At 40.0% G+C, this 19,502-nt stretch overlaps 1 long non-coding RNA gene across 2 annotated transcripts in view; it reads right to left on the bottom strand.

Annotated features, from left to right (window-relative positions):
• Positions 1-19,502, bottom strand: part of LOC128777655 (uncharacterized) — a 118,773-nt gene that overhangs the window by 83,617 nt on the left and 15,654 nt on the right. For both annotated transcript variants that reach the window (XR_008422913.1, XR_008422914.1), the window contains exon 3: positions 17,476-17,562. This is a non-coding gene — a long non-coding RNA (uncharacterized LOC128777655). The remainder of the gene's footprint in view (positions 1-17,475; positions 17,563-19,502) is intronic.

The following is a 19,502-nucleotide window of genomic DNA, read 5'->3' as shown; positions in this document are numbered from 1 at the left end:
GCAAACCAAAATTGCAAGATACCGTTGCCAAACACCGGAAAGGCAAAATTTTTAAGTTTGTTGATATCAGGGGGTGGGAGGCCAGGCAAAATGAATGAAGGGGAGTGAAAGGTATAGGCTGCCAGTTATGGAATGAGTAAGCAGCAGGGAATCAAAGGCACAGCGGGAAGAATACAGTCAACGATGGTGTAGTAGCGATGTAACAATGTAACAGCAAAGAGGGTAACTACACTTGTGGTGGACATACCAGAATGTACAAAAGTGTTAGCTCACTGAGTTGCACATCTGAAACGAATGCAACATTGTGTGTCAACTATACTCCAATAAAAAAAGAAAAATGAAGTTCATCAGTACCAAGTGCTGGTGAGGACGGTAGAACGATCAGAACATAAATTCTGATTGTTGGTGGCACTGATGATCCCCATCTACATCAAGTTGCAAAAACAGACAAAACTAAGGTATATAGTGACTGGAATAAATACACAGATGTATGTGTTATTTTTCACAAACGTTTTCATTGAGCTTCTATATCATATTTATATTAAGAAAAAATTGATAATATTTGGTTTAGCTTCAGAGCCTAAGTGATCCTTTAAATATCTTGAAAAAAAAAAAAAAACACTTTAGTCTCTTAAGTAATTTCTACACTCAACAGGGGCACAAGCCCACAGCCCTGAGATCAGGAGTTATATGTTCTACCAACTGAGCCAGCCAGGTCAGGTGCCCCTTAAATATCTTCTAATTCTAGTAAATCAAAGGGTTCATTAAAAGTCTTTCTACCTAGCTCTAATATTCTAGTTAGCTGTGCTTTCATAAATTGGAAGACTGAAAAGTTTTATATAGAAGCTGGACTAATAGGCACTCTTTTTCTTTTTGTAATATGGTACCTGGAAAAACATCATTTTGCACCCCTGCCTTTTTTCAAAGTATGTGAACAAAATGTTCAAGGACATTGAAACAATTTACTTTACATGTTCTACCAGACAGGGAGCTAGAAGGCAGGGAGAAAGAAAAAGATAAGATTTGATTCCCAAGGACCTTCTAATGTATGAAAAGTCTGTTGGAAAATTAGTATCTTTACAAAGTAAATACTTTAGTAATCATTCTATTCTGTTGGTATTGCATAAGCCTAAAACAGATTTAAAGTGAGGAAGAAATGGAACTGACCAGCTGAAGCTGTACTGTGCTTTCAGAGTGTCATTCTCTTTAGACATTGCACGTTTATTTATTTTATGTTTATTTTTGAGACAGAAAGAGACAGAGCGTGAGCGGGGGGAGGGGCACAGAGAGAGGGAGACACAGAACCTGAAGCAGGCTCCAGCCTCTGAGCTGTCGGCACAGAGCCCGACGCGGGGCTTGAACTCACAATCCATGAGAACATGATCTGAACTGAAGTCAGATACTTAACCGACTGAGCCACTCAGGCGTCCCTGGACATTGCACGTTTAGAAGACAAACTCCAAGTAAATAAAATTCAGTGTCACAAAAATGTACTTTTCTATTAGTAGTTATGGAGACATTACCAAAAACTCCTTCCACAGAACCTCTGGAATAATGAAATATCTCTGACTTGCCCATATTAACCATTGGACTAAGAAAACATGCCACAGTTATTCAAAACTATTACAAGGACACTTTGGTGCATATATTGTAATTTTCTTTTGGTTAAAGGTATGATATGGTATGTAGGGACCTTATAGAAATTGTCCATTTCTTCAGGATTATCTTTGTCATTTCATGAAATATTATTATTTATCCTTGGCATAATTAAATTACCCCAATAACCCTTAATTAGATATGTGAGTATTACTACCTTTTCTCCTCATTCTATCCCCTTATCCTCTAGACTCAAAGCTCAGCCCAACTTGCAAACTGGATATGTGTATTAATTTCACTTATAGGTTCTATCTGAAATTCATCTCTTAAACATTTACTTGCTATGCTGTTTCAGTGAATCAGGAGACACAAAAATCTTGTGTTAAAGCAAAACAAAACAAAAAAACCTCCTTCAGCATAACTCTTTATCTGTAATACCTCACAAACCTGAAACTGAAATTCATGTTGCTTTTTAAAATTGCTTTTCCCTTTTTTTTTTCATTTCTGTGGCGATAAGGAGAAGAAAGTGGTGGTTAGTAAATATTTGTGAAAGCAAAGTGAGCTTACTGACAACCTGACTTCCTGGTTCAAGGCCAGTCCAGCCACGGGGCTGTCCCAGCCACCCACAAGGCCAGGTAGAGTGGCACAATCCCTGCAGCAGTTACCTGAGGCTCTCAACAGCAGGGCCCAAACTGTTCCCTTGATCCAACACCTTCTCTATTACTCTTGCCCCATTTACAATGGAAGGCTTTTTGGTTAAATCATTGTCATTTTTCCGGTCAACTGTTGTGCCCTTTTGTTCAGCCATTTTGACATTATAGTGACCTTTAAAACTGAAAGTCCTTTGTAAACAAAAATGGAATTGGGGAGAAGCAGCAGTGTCCTTACTTTCTCTTACAGCTGTAAGAGGAAGAGAGAGCTACTTGCGAGACCCTCCCACCACATACAGTTGAATGGTACATTTGCTAAATAGAAAGCAAAAGGCTTTAATCTCCTTGAAAACATCTACCGAAGTGTGCGCCACCTGTATGCTCTATTGCTAAAGCCTTAATTTCAGTGTTTGTTCTGAAATAAATGGGGAATTTCAGCTATAAATCCATGTCAAATAAAATATAATAAAATCAAACTAAAAGGAAAATCAAAGTAAAAGCAAAGTTATTAAGCATATTTTCTGGAATGCTAATATGTCCTAGTATAATTTAGACTTCCCCCCTCTTGGAAATTTTAAATTGTAACATTTCCAAATAGACACCATAGGGGTAAGAAAGTGGGACTGAACGAGTAGATGTGTCGAAAGAAGAAAAAAACCAAAAAATCGATGGACTCTGTAACCCACTTTTAGTGTTTATTATAGAGTAGACATCTAGTTCACACCTACAAGTGTAAGTAAACAAAATGATGGAGTTTATAAAATAGTAAGAACAGTATGATTCGATTTCATTATTTTTAAATCTACGCATCTAAAAAAAATCTATACATACATTTGAGGAAAATACAGATATTTTCAGTTATGAGGTTGTGTATGTTTTGTCTTTTTTTTACTTTTCAAAAAATATATATATATATACATAAGATGTATATGGTTTTATAATATGTATACTTAACTTATAATATGCATACTTAACAGATACACTATATATTCTATGTATGCATATTTTACATGTGCATATATATTATATATTTTATATATAACTTTTCTTTTTATATATACTATTAGTCCTAACGCTAAAAATGATTTCTAATTTAAAAATAAATTACGCTATTTCATCGTGACTCAAGTGGTTGCTAAATTAAACTTTGAAAAGTTTGACAATTTATTTCATTCATTCATTTATTCAAACATTTATAGCAAATTTTGAGCATTCACCATATGTCAGGCCCTCTTATAGGGACCAAGGACACAGCATAAGACATAGGATATATGGCAGTGCCCTGTTCTTTTCTCAGGCAACCAAGAGTCAAGTCCCAAACCCACAGAAGTCAGCTGTTTCCCAACACTCTCTAGATGATTTCAACAAATATTTATTGAGCAACTTCTACGTGCAGAATCTTGTGTTCAGTCTTCAGAGGATGAAAAGAAAAGAGACTGGGGTGAGACATAGCTTCAGACAGTGAAGACCAGTGAAACGTTGAATGTGTGTAAGTAGTGTTCACCGTGTGAAGACCCATTCTAAGCTCTATGTGAACTGACTCATTCAGTCTTTACAACAGCCTTATCAAGTAAGGTCCTATTATCATCTCCATATTAAAGATGAAGATATTGAGGCTCAGGTAGTTTAAGTGTCTTGTACAACAGGAATCAGATGGCAAATGGCAGAGCTAGAATTTGAACCCAGGACATCTGGCCCCTAGCACCCAAGCTCTAAGCCACTGCTCCATATAGACATGGATTTGGCAAATAAAAGGAAGGAGTGCATTCCAGAACAGGGGAAAAGACGTTGAGCACCTTTGGGAGTAGACCCGTGGGAGGGATATGACTGACAATGGCCAAGGCTTTATAGAAAAAGTATATGTAGCCTACAATGAGGAAACTTAAGTAATGGGAGTCTGGGAGCTTTGCCCTAAAAGTTACATGTGGATACATTAAAGGTAAAGCTAAACATGAGAAAAATCTGATAAAAGAATTTGAAGCCAAGTGGGTTGCAAACACACCAGAAAGTAAAGAAATTTTTGTTCTGAAATATTTTGTAGTGATCAAAGTTGAGAAACTTCACGTAGGGAGACCCAGTGAAGTTATAGGCATGGGATAACTAAGAATGAGAGGGTCCGTCACGGGCACAAGAATGCCAGGTTCTGGGACTGGCCAGGCGAGAACATGGGGCAGCGTTTTGAGTAGGGCGGCCAACAGTAGGACCTAAAGGAAGAGAATTTTCTATAGAAAATGACTTGACTTTTGTGACCAATCTATCAGGCAGTTATTGTTGCAGCAGACCCACCACAAGTCTGTCAGAGATGAGACCAGAGTGATGGACAGATACCTGGTTGGTGCTGTGGTCATCAGACCAGGATGAAGACATTATCTGATGGAGAAGGAACAAAATGCCGTGTGGATTCCACAGTGGACAAGGAAGGGAGACATCTCCAAAAGCGGAGACAGAAGTCAAGAAGGGAAAAATAAATGAAAACAAGAGGGGAAAAAAGTCAATGCAAGACAGCCCAGATCAGAAAAAAGATTTTAAAGAGTTAAAAAAAATCAATATTTAATATTTTCACACATCTTCCATAATATTTGAAATATGTGCTTTCAGAACTTTACTGTGATCTTAAACTACATAAGTTGCCCATGTTAAAAATGAGAAAAAGTTGAATTCTGAAGGACACTGACTTTTTTTTTTTTTTTAGAAAACAACTATGATTGCAGTTATATTAATCACACACAAAGAAGCATGACAGTAACTTAACTTTCTTGGAGATTTCTGAAGTCAGATATACAAATCACATATTAATGTTGCTGCTTTTTAGAATCAATGCTGATCTATTCCTGTAGCCGAGCCCTGCAGTTCAAAGGTATTTAACGTTAAGATCTGAGCTCACTGCTGCTCTGTAGAGATACGGCGTCGCAGAATTGTCCCAATGCTTAACAGGCTCAGGTTCTCATTTGCTGAGCAGATCATGCTCCCTGCACAAATGGCTTCTGCAGAACTGACTGTCACTGGGGAGGAAACAACTATTGAAAAGCATCCCCTGTCCTGCTTGGGAACACAAAGAGCCATCACATTCGAGATAAAATAAAGGAGAATCCTTTTGCAATGCAGAGAATCAGAGTCCCGCATCAGAAAACTGGTTACTTCTTATGAACCATTTTTACTTCTTTAAAGCCTTACCCAGTAGGAGAAGGCAACAGGGAAGAAATTCTTTCAAACACACCAACTTCTGTTATATCTCATAGACAAAGAATCTGTAGTCTTTTTCAACGTTTAGGGTTCCCACCAACACACACAAAAGGTATCAAATTTTTACTTGTGCCAAAGACTGATCTTTTTCTCCAGCTGTTTACTTACCGCTCATCCACGAACCAATTACTAAGTGTTTCTAGAAGAAGAGTAACATGTGGTGACCCACCCCTGGCACGGAGATTCGTTTCATAAGACGCCCATGGCCAAGCGGACATGAACTGCCCCTTGAACATCTCCCAGACAGACGCCATGACCCATTCACTCCTGACGGACCATATTCTTCATAGCCTCTATTCTAGAGCACATGGGATGTCTGCTAAATTGTTATTTGTTCCAAAGCATGCTTTTGCTGTGACAGATGCCCCCAACTCCTTCTCCCCGCTGAGCTCACGGAATCACAGCTGTGTTGTACCACAAGTACAGTGTTGTCAAATCTTTGCTTTGTTTAATTATTCAAGTTGGTTCTACCACAGAATTAAGCTGCCTGGGGGACATTATGGGATTTCAGCGTGAACAACACGCATGAGCAGAGAGATGCCAACCCCCGCCAAGGGTCTGCACCAACCCCGTTTCCCACTCACAGTGGCAACCGAAAGCTCGCCCCCTAATAACCAGAAGCAGAGCTAGGTGGAAGGGTTTAAGCAGAAGCTGGCTTGCCTCCATGCTGTAACTTAGTCCTTCAGGCCGGGAGCCCCGCGTACACGTTCAAGGCCAGCCTACAAGTTCAGCCTACAAGTGGTTACCACCTCAAAACTCAGGTTCTGGCCAATTTATGAACCCTAGATCAAGGTTGTGGTTTCCCGAATTTAACAGAAAGGTGAAGGGCAATTTTATCCTCCGAACATACTTTTTCTTTATTCTTCCCAGGGTATTTAAAAAGCATAGAGAAGTGTTTATCTGTGACCTAGACATGGCCTAGTAATCCAGTGGTATTATGACAAGACTAACTTAAAGTGTTTATTTCTTTCACCCCATAAAATTGAAAAAGAATAGAATATTAGGAAAGGAAAGAGGCTTTAGAGATCATCTAGTTGGAGACCCACACTTTGCAAAGAGGAAATGCAGGCTCAGAGTGGGAGAGTAACTTGAAAAGAGCCACACAGCTAAGGAGTAGCACCCCTTCTGCTGTGTCCCAATTCAGGGCTTTGCTATGATGCCACACCTCCTCCAGTCACTGCAGCAGAAACCAAAAAAAGGCCCTTTCCTACCATCCTGCCGTCCTTTGTTTCTCTGCAGCTTGGCAGGGGTGCGTGTCTTTTTCAGAAGGGAGGAGAGACTTCCCTGTGTCGTCTCCGTGCTGCATTAGTGTAAACCGTAGTTTAGGCTAGAGCGAGGAGGAAGGGGGGCAACTCGGGGAGGTCATACTTATAGGGCAGAGCGCCTCCCCATTCCTTGCAACATCCTGGTGCCTCGGTGTCTACGGGCTGAGAAATCAGGGCATAGAAAGGGACTTTTCTTGGTCAGCGTGTAACCAGGAGCGCAGCTGCGCTGGCGGCCGCACAATTCTCCAGGAGCAACCAGGCATCGGTCCAGCACCTCTGAGAACTGACTTCTTCCCTGCACCCGTGGAAAGATGCATCGCTCCAGCACTCCCAGGCTGGGAGGAGAGAAGCAGACCACAAAGCTGCAGAAGTGGAACCAAAACGTCCCGTTCGCAAGTCTCAGTGATCATTTTCAGTACTGGATTACTTTACAGAGCAGCATGGGGCCAACGGGAGGGGTGTGTGGTGTAAAACACACGCTCAATATTTCAATGATTGGTAGGTTTAGCTAAGTTCTATTTGGTTTTGTTTTTTTTTTACTTGACTTCAAGAAACATAGATTTCTGAGAATTTTAAAGGTCCTGAGAGCTCAGCGAGTACAAAATACCAATTAACTGAGGCATCCTGCCTGTAACAGGCTTAGAGCCTTTCAACATATTTTATATTTAAAACAAGTTATAAAACTGAATTTGGTAACTTGTACTAATAAAATATTTCCCAGGAGAGGGAGAAGACTAAGACTGTTACCTAAGTATTTTATGGGCTTGTGAATTCCACATTTAAGTGCTTTCGTTGTACCTTGAGCATAGACACAGGTGGCACAGGGCTGCTTATGATTCCAGGTAGCTTGCAAAAAAAAAAAAAAAAAAAAGATTCACAAAATGCCTACTATGCGCCAGGCGCTTTACAAAAGGCAAAAGGCAGATGGCAAAACCAAATAGGATTTTGTCCTGCCAGCTTATAACAAGAGCAAGTCGCTGGACTCTATCTGCATTAACTTCCTTACCTAGGACCCTCTTCCTAACCTCCAGTCCTGAACTTGAACAGCTGTCTCCTCTGTACCCGCCCATTCCAGTGCATTTCTCAAGCAGAAATGTCCAAAGCTGAATGCATTATTTTCCTTCCAAGATGGATTTTCTGATTATTATAAATGATATCACTATTTTCCGAGTCGTCCAAACACAGGAACGTGGAGTCAGTTTTCATTCCACCCTTTTCCTCCTCCTCAACTCAGCCACACCCTCCTATTGATCCTTGCATTTGGTAATCTTTAGAGTCCCTTCCTCTGCTCTGGTCGCACTGCCTCACACCTCCATACCTGGGGCAAAGGTGCTCACACGCGCTTGCACGAGTAACTAATTCTTCTCTCTCGCCCCGCTGCCTGGCTCTCTCACTACCTTGCATACCATTCCCGAGAAATCTTCCTGAGATATCTCTTTGATCTTGTCACTCACTTGCTCAAGCATTTTTGAGCTAGCCTTGGCTTTCAGAAGAATTTAATTGCCTTAGCTTGACATTCGCAATGTCCCCTCCTCTAGTGGTTACTTACTGTCTATCATCTCCTCCCGGCTCCCCAAAGATATATTCTTCCACGTGTGCCATTTGCTAATGCTTTTTCTCTACTTGAAATGCCTTCGCTCCCCCTCCACTCATTACCACCCTGACGACTTCCAAGGGGCTGTCCCTCCTCATCAAGTCACTTTCTCCTAATTCTTTGAACAGATATTATCTGTACCACCCATCTGCCCACATTGTATCATATACTGTCTTATACTACTGCTATTTTTCTATATCTTCTATTACATATTTATTGCGTTATCTGTAAAGTACAAAGGGATGTACAGGTTAGGGATTCGATGATAAATAAGAATTATAGTATAGGAAGAGAACATGTACACAAAGAACATTAATATTTACCATCACATAAGAACGTTAAAAAGTAGGAAACCAGAGCAAAGAAAGAGTACCTGCAACTGAAGGTCTCAAAAAACATTCATGGAGAAGGCAGCATTTGACCTAAACCCTAAAATTTGGATAGCATTTTATGATATCGTAGACATAGTGGATTCTCCAAGAACATGTGTTAATTGAATAAACAATAATGAGTTAATAAATCACAAAAATTGATACAAAGCACAAGGTAGTTTGTCAAAAATCACCTGCTAACTTAATGACAGAGATTAGAAACGTTTACGTAAATGGCTCCTGAGCAGTTCTCAATCCAGATAGACATTCCAGCATTTTTTTTTTTCTTTGCTCTCCAAGCCTGCCCAGATCCTGTATCATGATCTACTTGGAGACCTGCAATATGGTTGTGTTAAGCCAGAGCTGGGCAGGATCTGAGCGCCAGCAAAGCGAAGGGCGCAGACCGGCCTTTCCAGTGCCTGTAACTATGAGCTACTCCTGGAAGGAGCTTCTTTCCAGGGGGAAGAAAAAACTCCAGTTTTATCCTTCCTGAGAACAGGAGAATGTCTTGAAGTCAGCCTCTCAGACCTGCCATTTGTCCTGTTTGCAACAAGCTCCACGGAGCCAGTCTTTCAGTCCACATCACGAGTGGGGAAATAAAGGTATCGAACATCAAGGAACTGCTTGAAGTCACAGAGCAAACCAGTAGCGAGCGGCGATAATAACATCGAGGGGCTGGGGTCCTCTGCCCCAAGTCCAATGGGTCATGCCACCTGCTACTTGGAGTGGCCAGAATGAGTCCCAGGGCTTTCTGTGACAGTGGAACCTTCGGACAACCCTGGTGTCTTTATGTATTAACAGACCGTATCAACCCTCCCGCCTGCCACGTACTGAGCTCCCCACTCCCACAGACACCGACATTACAGGTACCTAAAGAGCAGGCTATAAATATTAATCGAGAGAGTGAAGTTCATGCCTGAGAACGTTATGACAGCCGAAGTAACACATAGGACAGAAATTGCTTCCACGGAATAAGGAGACATCTTTTCTCTGCGTGAAGCCTCTGCCTGCAATGTAATTTCCTATGGCGGTGGCAGCGTGAAGGAAAGAGTAGGAAAGCCAACCAATGTGGTTCTGTATAATGAATACATTGATGAGGTCTTGTGAAAGTAAATAAAGTCCCTGTAAAACACTGGGAAGTTTCTTTGAAAATAGCCCGTAAATTGATCATAAAGGCTACCTCAGCCTAAAAGCCAAGGCCATGAATACAATTAGGACTCACTGAAAGAATCCAGACCGAGGGTGAGGGGGAGTCTAAGTACTGAGCCTACGAAGGGAGCAAGAAGAGAATGGTTAGGTAGGAATGTTAATTGCCTCTTGAACAGACCCCTGAGGAGATTCGGCCCCCTTCATCCTCTTTTGGGGTAAGGCCCAGTGATGGGGATAAGAAGTTAACGATAAAATTTCACAGCCAGACTAAGTTCTTGGCTTCATGCAGTCAAGAGCAGTTGTGATTATTCCCAGACTTGGGGTATTTCTCGAGTATGGTTGAGCTTAAAGACATAGGAAACGTACCAAGGGTGGTTCCAAAAATCCCTGAATTTTTATAAACCTACTAATTAAGAACTTAATTTTTTTTAAGTTTATTTATTTTGAGACACAGAGAGAGGGGTGGGGGGGGGCAGAGAGAAAGAGAGAGAGAGAGAGAGAGAGAGTCCCAAGCAGGCTCCACACTGTCAGTGCAGAGCCTGAGGCAGGACTCAATCTCACAAACCATGAGATCATGACATCAGACGAAATTGGACACTTAACTGACTGAGCCACCCAGGTGCCCCATTAAAAGAAATCCTTTTTAACAAAACCAAGGCTAAAGTTTCTATAATCAGATCATCTTCAGAATTATATCACAAAGTTATAAGATAGGCTGAGTAAATTTAGTGCAATAAATGTCACAGTGATAACTTCCTGAAAAACTGAGAAGAAAAGTAACAAATCACTGAATCAACAAAATACGAAGGGATGTAGAAATATGGTTATGTTAGGATAGGAGGCATAGAAAAATATACTGAAAAAAGCGCTTTTCCAAAGATGATATAATTTAAATTGCACTAAAAAAAAACATACATGGTGGAATTTTTTAATTATACACATACAAAAACTTCTATAAATCACCTTAACAAAATCAAAACAGGAAATATTCATTCACATAAGGTATACATAAATGCTGTAAAATGCTGAGCACAAGAGACAGAACTTCAACTAAACATAGAAATGTGATGTAATTAAATAGTTATGACAGTACAGACTATTCCCCTTGCCAAATTAGCAACCATCAAAAGAAATTTTATCTGGATTAAATCCCACAAAAATGAGCAAATTATATTAATCAGATTGTAAAGGTCAATTAATAACCATAATACAATAGATAAAGCACATAATTATATGAACTGTAATACAAGTCAATAAAGTTTTATTGTACTTAACAGAATTGGGTAAATTATTATATTGTCCTAGATTTTTGTATCAAAAGTAAATTTAAAGTAACTGGACCACTGTATAAAAATGTTTAACGAATACTTATTCAGTGCCTACTATCTGTAAGTCAACCATTACACAGAATTTCTTTGTTCGATCGTAGCCCTGTTAATTTGAAGGTGGACCACGTTTTATCCCAAAACATCCCAATGAGTTTTATCACAAAAACTCATTTATGCCCTTATGTACACTTGACTTTCATTAGGACTCTGGCTACCACAAAATGCATGACTGCATTTCAGTAGAAAAAGAGGTGCTACCTTACAGACACTTTTGTGTGGCATCCTCTGGTCTCACCTCTTTCCACTACCCAAACCACATTGAACTATCCAAGCTGCCCTGAATATGCCACACTCTTTAACACCATCATAACTTCTGCACAGGCTGTTTTTTCCACCGCCTCCAACCACCATTGCCCTCCCAAGCACATACTGAAACACATACACACACTGAGCTGCTTTTCAAATCTTCAATACGTGCTTCAGGGCTACATTCAAATATCATGCTGCCTTATGAAGCCTTAATGTTTCCCCACAGTTAAGTCAGGCCACTATTCAGATCATTTTTAACAAATATGTATAAAATAACTTCCTTATAGCATCTAACAAACTGAACAATAATTTATCTATGTATGCATTTGTTTTCCATTAGACTGTAAGTTTCTCAAGACAGTCTGCATTTTATTCTCCTTTATATTCTCAGGTTTCAGCACAATAACTGGAATTTAATGGCTGCATAATAAATGATGAATAAAGAATGAATAAATGAATGAATGAATTCAGTGAATGAAAAGATGGGGGAAGAATCAGAGTGTCAAAATTACCCTTCCTGGCCTGCCGCTAACTATTCGAGGAACCGAGGAGCAATAAACCTTCTGAATCCAACTTCTTCCTGTTAAATAAGAGAGTTGGATTGGATCATCTAAAGATCTCTCCAATAGTAACAATAAAAAAGAAATAACATTTTCTGAGCTCCTTCTAAATGTGAGACACCGGCTCGGTGCTTCACACGCACATTAACACTAATCTTTATGACACTTGTACAAAGTGGGTACTATTTATTCCTGTTTTGCAGATAAGAAAATTCAGAGTTAAAGTAACTTATGGCTCCACACATTGTGAGGGTAAATTTAGGACTCGTGCCCAGGTCTGTCTGGTTCCAAAGCCCACACTGTTCCCTAAGACACTAGTAATAGAGGATGTTGGCAACTTGCAGGCATATTGTAAGTGTTAAGATTATCCACTTTTGTATACAAGATTCCATGTCATCGAAGAATGGTGATAATTCGGCCATTCTGTTCTGGGCTACTAAGCACATATACCACACCAGTTATTACTGAAATCCACTTCAGATCCTGGCAATCAACTCCTACCTAGATCAAACTGAAGGTCACAAGATATCTCAATTCCCAGTAGATAAAACCTCTACTAAAATGTGTTGATGTAAAACCTCACTAAAATATTGATGTCCTCGAAGAAGGTGGAGGGATATCTGTTTAGAATTTCTTTGTAGCAGAGAGAATAGATTCATTGCCAAACCCAAGGCCTAGCAAGTTTCTGAATAACAAGATTTATATATATATGTCATTACTTATGGTGGGTCGTTCTCTGCTTATTGGAATGAAAACAAAAACAAAAGATATATACCTTAAGATCAGGAAATATGACTTTTTCATACCCTGTTATCAGCATACTATGAGTTCAATGCATAATTAGATATTTACATATCTTCCTCTACTCACAATTTACATATCTTCCTCTACTCACTGATAAGCCCATCGTAAATTGAAAATATCTTTAGTTGAAAATTCAGGGGCACCCGGATGTCTCAGTCAGTTAAATGTCAGACTCTTGACCTCATCTCAGGTCTCGATTTCAGGGTCATGCATTCAAGCCCCGTATTGGGCTCTGCATTGGGCATGAAGCCTGCTTTTGTTAAAAAAAAAAAAAAAGAAGAAGAAGAAAGAAAGAAAATGCATTTAATACACCTAACCTACTGAACATCATAGTTTAGTCTAGCCTATCTTAAACATGCTCAGAACACTTGTAATAGCCTACAGTTGGGCAAAATCATCAACACAAAGCCTGCTTTATAACAACTGTTGAATATCACATATATTCTATTGAATACTGTACTGAGAGCAAAAAACAGAAGGTCTGTACTGGTACAGAGTGGTTATAAGTGTGTCAGTTGTTTATCCTCATGATCGCATGGCTGCCTGGGAGCTGTGGCTGGTTGCCACTGCCTGGTATAATATAATATAATTGTTATATATATATATATATATATATATATATATGAATAATGTTAGCCTCAGAAAAGATAAAAATTCAAACTTCAAAGTACAGTTTCTACCTTTTTTTTTTTAATGTTTATTTATTTTTGAAAGAGAGAGAGGGAGAGACAGAGAGCGTGAGTGGGGGAGGGTAGAGAGAGCGGGAGAAACAGAATCAGAAGCAGGCTCCAGGCTCTGAGCTGTCAGCAACCTCTACGTAAGGTTCCACATACTCAACACAGGGCTCGAAGTCATGAACCGCGATATCATGACCTGAGCCGAAGTCAGATGCTTCCCCGACTGAGCCACCCAAGAGCCCTGCCAAAGTACAGTTTCTACTGAATGCATACTACTTTTGTGCCATCATAAAGACAAAAAGTCAGAAGTCGAATCGTTGTTAGTTGGGGACTATCTGTATACCTAGTCATATGTTTTGCTCTTTACGTTCATGAGCTTTTTCCCTCCATCTCCTTGAAACATGGAAAATATCTGTTCAGTGTAGTTTTTCATTTGCTTTCGCAATTACATGGGGTGGAAATTTTTGGAAAAATAAATACCAAGATCTCAGAAATTATCTCTGGGAATTGGGATTATAGGAAACTTTCACTCTTTATATTACTCATTTTGGCATTATTCAAATTTCCTATAAAGATCATGCATCGGTTTTGCAATTTGAAAAGGCATATATATAATCACAGTCTTTCACAATGAGTTTAAAAAAGTGTATCATATACATCTGATGAAAAAGAATACACACGATAAATCAGAAAGTTCAGGTTTACTTTGCCTCTAGATGACTTGGGAACTCTTAGCATTAGAAGATAATGCAGATGTGCAGAGTATTATCTAATATCTGGCCTTGAATGGGTATCTAGGGATTGACAACATCTCAAAGGATGCCATGTAGTATTGAGTCATAAAATGCCTTTAATTTAAAATCACCTCCAAAGTATACTCCAACATTTGGCACAGGGAATACTACGAGCCCATGAGGGAAATGTTCTAATCCTTCAGCATAAGGACTCCAGGTCATGTTCTTCATTTAAGCCTGCATCACCTCTTAATCTTGACAACAAAATCCTCTCCAAAATTTTGGCAAGCGTATCAGGAATGATGCTGCCAAACAAGCATCATTACGGATCAGTCTGGTTTTCCCTCTGCTGAAACATGAAGCTATCTAACAAAAATTGCTTGATGCAAATCACAAACAGGTTTTCCACAAATTTGGCTCTTTGGTTTATGAGCAGAAGGAAGGAAAATTACCCGATAGTTACCTCTGTCTGCCCACCGACACTATCTATCAGATGTTGGCCAACTATGACCCGTGGGTCAAATCTGGCTCTTCCCTGTCCCATCTCTTAACTGTTTCTATGATCCACAAACTAAGAATAGTTTTTTACATTACTGGATAAAAATCAGAAGAAGAACAATGTTTCATGACATGTGAAAATCACATATAATTCACATTTCCGTGTCCATAAATAAAATTTTATTGGAACACAGCCCACTGATTCATTGATGTATTGTTTATTGCTGCTTATATGCTACAACAGGGTTGAGTCATTCCAACAGTAACCATATGGCCCTCTGGAATGGTGGAATAATATCTCCCAAAAATTCACATCCACCCAGAACCTCAGAATGTGAACTTATTTGGAAATAGGGGTCTTTGTAGATGAAATTAAGATGAGGTCATGTTGGGTTAGGGTAGGCCCTAGATTCAATGGCTAGTGTCCTTATAAAAACAGGAAGGTACACAGATACACAGAAGGAAGGAATTTATGTGGAGATAGAGGCTGAGATTGAAACGAGGCATCTACTAGTTCAGGAACACCAAGGATTGCCAGCAGCCATCAGAGGCTTGAAAGGAGACATGGAATGGTTTCTTTTTCAGAGCCTCCAAAACTCTAAGAGAGTAAATATCTGTTGATATGAACCACCAAAAGAAACAAATTTCAGTTTTTTGTGGTATTTTATTATGGCAGCCTAGGAAACTAATAGATCTGTAAAATCTAAAGTATCTGGCTCCTTCCATGAAAATGTTGCTGACTCTTTTTTTTTAATTTTTTAAAAATTTATTTATTTTGAGAGAGAGACAGAGAAAGCCAGAAGGAAAGGGGCAGAGAGAGAGAGAGGGAGAGAGAGAGAGAATCCCAAGCAGGCTCCACACTGTCAGTGCAGAGCCTGACATGGGGCTCAAGCCCACAAACTGAGATCATGACCTGAGGCCAAAAACCAAGAGCTGGACACTTAACCGACTGAGCCACCAAGGTGACCCTGTTGCTGACTCTTAATACAGAGAATTGTGCCCTGGAAAAAAACTCAACACAGGATGTTACCCTAGGCCGATTTAACCAGGGCAATACTGGGTCTGGAAAGGGCATAAAAGAATTAAAAGACCACAGGGCAGATAGAGGACAAGGCAGTTCTCACCACACAGGCTCATACTTAACTTACAGTTTTTTCTTAAATTCACAGAAGTAAAGAATACTACTTCTTTATTTTAGTTGTTGACCACACACTGTTATGTCACACTGCATGAGTTTCAACAACAGCACTTTGACTTAAAAGTTCATGAGAACCTCACCATTCCATTTTCCGTGAGTGTAATAGGAAGTCAGTGTCTTAGTTATGTGGGGCCAATGGTCAAGAGCAGGCTGGGAGAGGTTATCTGACTCTCTCTAAGGAACGGTCCCCCTGTAACTACACCTTAATCTGGCTGAATACGAATGCCACCCCCCCATTTGAGTTTCTAGGAAGTGCTGTTGAGATCACTACAGAGTCTCACAGCAATACCTCAAACTCTTTAAACTCAGAGGCATTCAATAAATATGTGTTAATTGATTAATGAATATCCACTTCTATTCACTGGTAATATTTAAAGAAGACTCAGGGTTTTAGTACCTTCCATCATATTTGAGATCCTTGTAATCTCCAATACTGGTGTTCTACTGGATATAAAAACACGGTAAGAGGGTAATGAAATGCTTCCTTCTCAATAATCACTTAATTTTTGTGTCACCCGAATTTATCTGGCTCAAGACTAGATTTGTATCTTGGCTTACCTATTCAAATAAAGGATTAAACACACCTAGTGAGAAGAAGATGAAATGTCACGTGTAATTATAACACAAACACAAAAAACACACATGATGCCGGCCACGGAAGATCGGGAACTCTGTGCCCAGGATACCAAACAACTCAAAAAATACTCACATTTCAGTTATGCACCAAATTATAATTTGCCTCGCATGACAGAGAACTTCTAAGATGTTGCTGATTCTTACACCAACCACCACGATTCTCCAAGTGGAACTGAAGGTTCAAACTTGGTTTGATGAACCCCTTGCTTCTTGGCTAAGAAAACACCAAAATTGCCAACCAGGCAAGCTACATGATGCAAAGCTCCCTTCCAAATCTTCTTTAGTATAGAAGATATGGGTCAGCCAAAAAAGCATCAATTCCCCAGTAAAAAGCTGGTACATGGATATCCTGAGACAGCCATTTCCAGCCCATCTGGGCACCAGATCCCCAGTATTCTCATTTACGGTGTAGTTGCTACCTGAAAGAGTGGAGGCTTACCTGACCGAGCTTACGGGTTCGTGTGCACAGCCACGAGAACAAGGGACAAACAGAGATACTGAAGCTTACATGTAATTATTTTAAATGTTTTCATCTTTAAAATAAGAACATTTCATTTTTTAAAACAATACGCATTGGGGGCACCTGGATGGTTCAGTCAGTTAAGCATCTTACTCTTGACTTGGGCTTGGGTCATGGTCTCACAGTCCAAGAGTTCAAGCCCCAAGTTGGGCTCTGTGCTGTGTCAGCATGGAGCCTGCTTGGAATTCTCTCCCTTTCTCTTTGCCCCCACCACACTCATGCTCTCTCTCAAAAGAAATACATAAATTTTAAAAAATTGTTTTAAATATGTTTTCTGTCAAGAGGAACTGGATGAAGGGCAGCAAAACAAAGTACAAGAATCATAGTTAATGCACTGGATTACCTTCTGTGCCACATCTTCCCAGGATCCATTTCACCAGAGAGGAGCCACCGACTTCAACAGTAGGATCTAAGAAGTTCTGTGCGACTCCTGTGAACAGTGACATAAGGATTTTATTAAAATACAAGGCTTATCCACGTTCTGCCATTCACTTGTGGGAGGCTCCACCTGGCTTCTGAACACCCAAGGGGTGTCATGGAAGGTTCATAACTCGCTCATTACTGAGGTAGGAGCCACCCCTGAAAACAAGGATGTCAGATTCCTCATCCTCACGTACTGCTTCCATACGGCACCTAGACTTTCTCAAGCATTTTGATGACTATCTCCACAAGTGCTGGAAATTCAGATACCTCCTGAAGCAAGACAAACCACGTCCTCTCTATTTTCTGCTGTGACCTTTACTTCTTCGACTGGCCTCCATTCTATGCAACCTGGCTCCCCTCATCTTTGGTCCTTTCAGTCTGTGCCTTTCCTAACTTTTTGGGGTTCAGAACAAGCCACGTTTTTATCATCTACTAAATCTACTTTTGACTGGATCAACATTTAAATGGGCTAGTCTACGCATTTCATTTTTTTTTTAATTTTTCCGTTTGATGTGATCTAACAGGCATCACTGGCATCTTACCTGAGGCACTGTACTTAAAAATAGAGAAAAATGATAGAGAGGCAGTTAGATCTTTCAGAGTTCTTCTCTTTCCAATATGGAATTAGCATAAATATCTGCTTACTTTAAAGAAAGTGTCGGGGCGCCTGGGTGGCTCAGTCGGTTAAGCGTCGGACTTTGGCTCAGGTCACGATCTCGCGGTCCGCGAGTTCGAGCCCCGCGTCGGGCTCTGGGCCGATGGCTCAGAGCCTGGAGCCTGCTTCCGATTCTGTGTTTCCCTCTCTCTCTGCCCCTCCCCCGTTCATGCTGTGTCTCTCTCTGTCTCAAAAATAAATAAATGTTAAAAAAAAAATTAAAAAAAGAAAGAAAGAAAGAAAGAAAGAAAGTGTCTAAAGACCTCTGCATAATTGAGGGACACAATGCATCAGGCATCCCTCCTGACTAGCCACCTGTTGAAATTGTTAGGATACATCACTAAGCCAGAATCTATCCATGTTACTGACCTTACTTTTTTTTTTTTAACTTTGTTTAACATTTATTCATTTTTTGAGAGACAGAGAGAGACACAGCGTGAGTGGGGAGGGGCAGAGACAGAGGGGACACAGAGTCTGAAGCAGGCTCCAGGCTCTGAGTTGTCAGTACAGAGCCTGACGCGTGGCTCAAACTCATGGATGACGAGATCGTGACCTGAGCCGAAGTCAGACGCCCAACCGACTTAGCCACCCAGGCGCCCCTTACTGCCCTTACTTTAAGTTTTGATAAATAATGCTGATATTATATTTACTGAAATCTGCAGATTTCCCCTGACATTAAAGTACTTGATGATGGATTTACAATGCCCTGATAACTGCTAAAACTACCATCAGTTTGTCAAGTGTTGACAGTGATCAAACAACTCTGCTTTGCAACCATACTAAATAAAAGACAAATGCTAAGCTTAATTATAATTATAATGCTTTTCAATTTTATGAACGGAATGATGTCGTATAGCTTTATTTTGTAGGTGAAGTTTGAAATTAGTGTTTAGAAAGATTTGTTGAAGTTTCACTTATGGGAAGCCTTAAAAAAGTTTTTTTTTAATGGGAATGCAAGCTGGTGCAGCCACTCTGGAAAACAGTATGGAGGTTCCTCAAAAAACTAAAAACAGAATTACCCTATGACCCAGCAAATGCACTACTAGGCATTTACCCACGAGATACAGGTATGCTGTTTGGAAGGGATACAGGCACCCCCATGTTTATAGCAGCACTATCAACAATAGCCAAAGTATGGAAAGAGCCCAAATGTCCATCGATGGATAAATGGATAAAGAAGATGTGTATATGTGTATACATATATGTGTATATATATATATATATACACACACACACACACATACAATGGAGTATTACTCGGCAATCAAAAAGAATGAAATCTTGCCATTTAC

This window comes from Panthera pardus, unplaced genomic scaffold (assembly GCF_024362965.1).
Source record: "Panthera pardus isolate Hobbes unplaced genomic scaffold, ASM2436296v1 HiC_scaffold_17, whole genome shotgun sequence".
NCBI lineage: Eukaryota > Metazoa > Chordata > Mammalia > Carnivora > Felidae > Panthera > Panthera pardus.
Note: the sequence above shows the minus strand (reverse complement) of the source record. Positions and strands in the feature narration are given on the sequence as shown.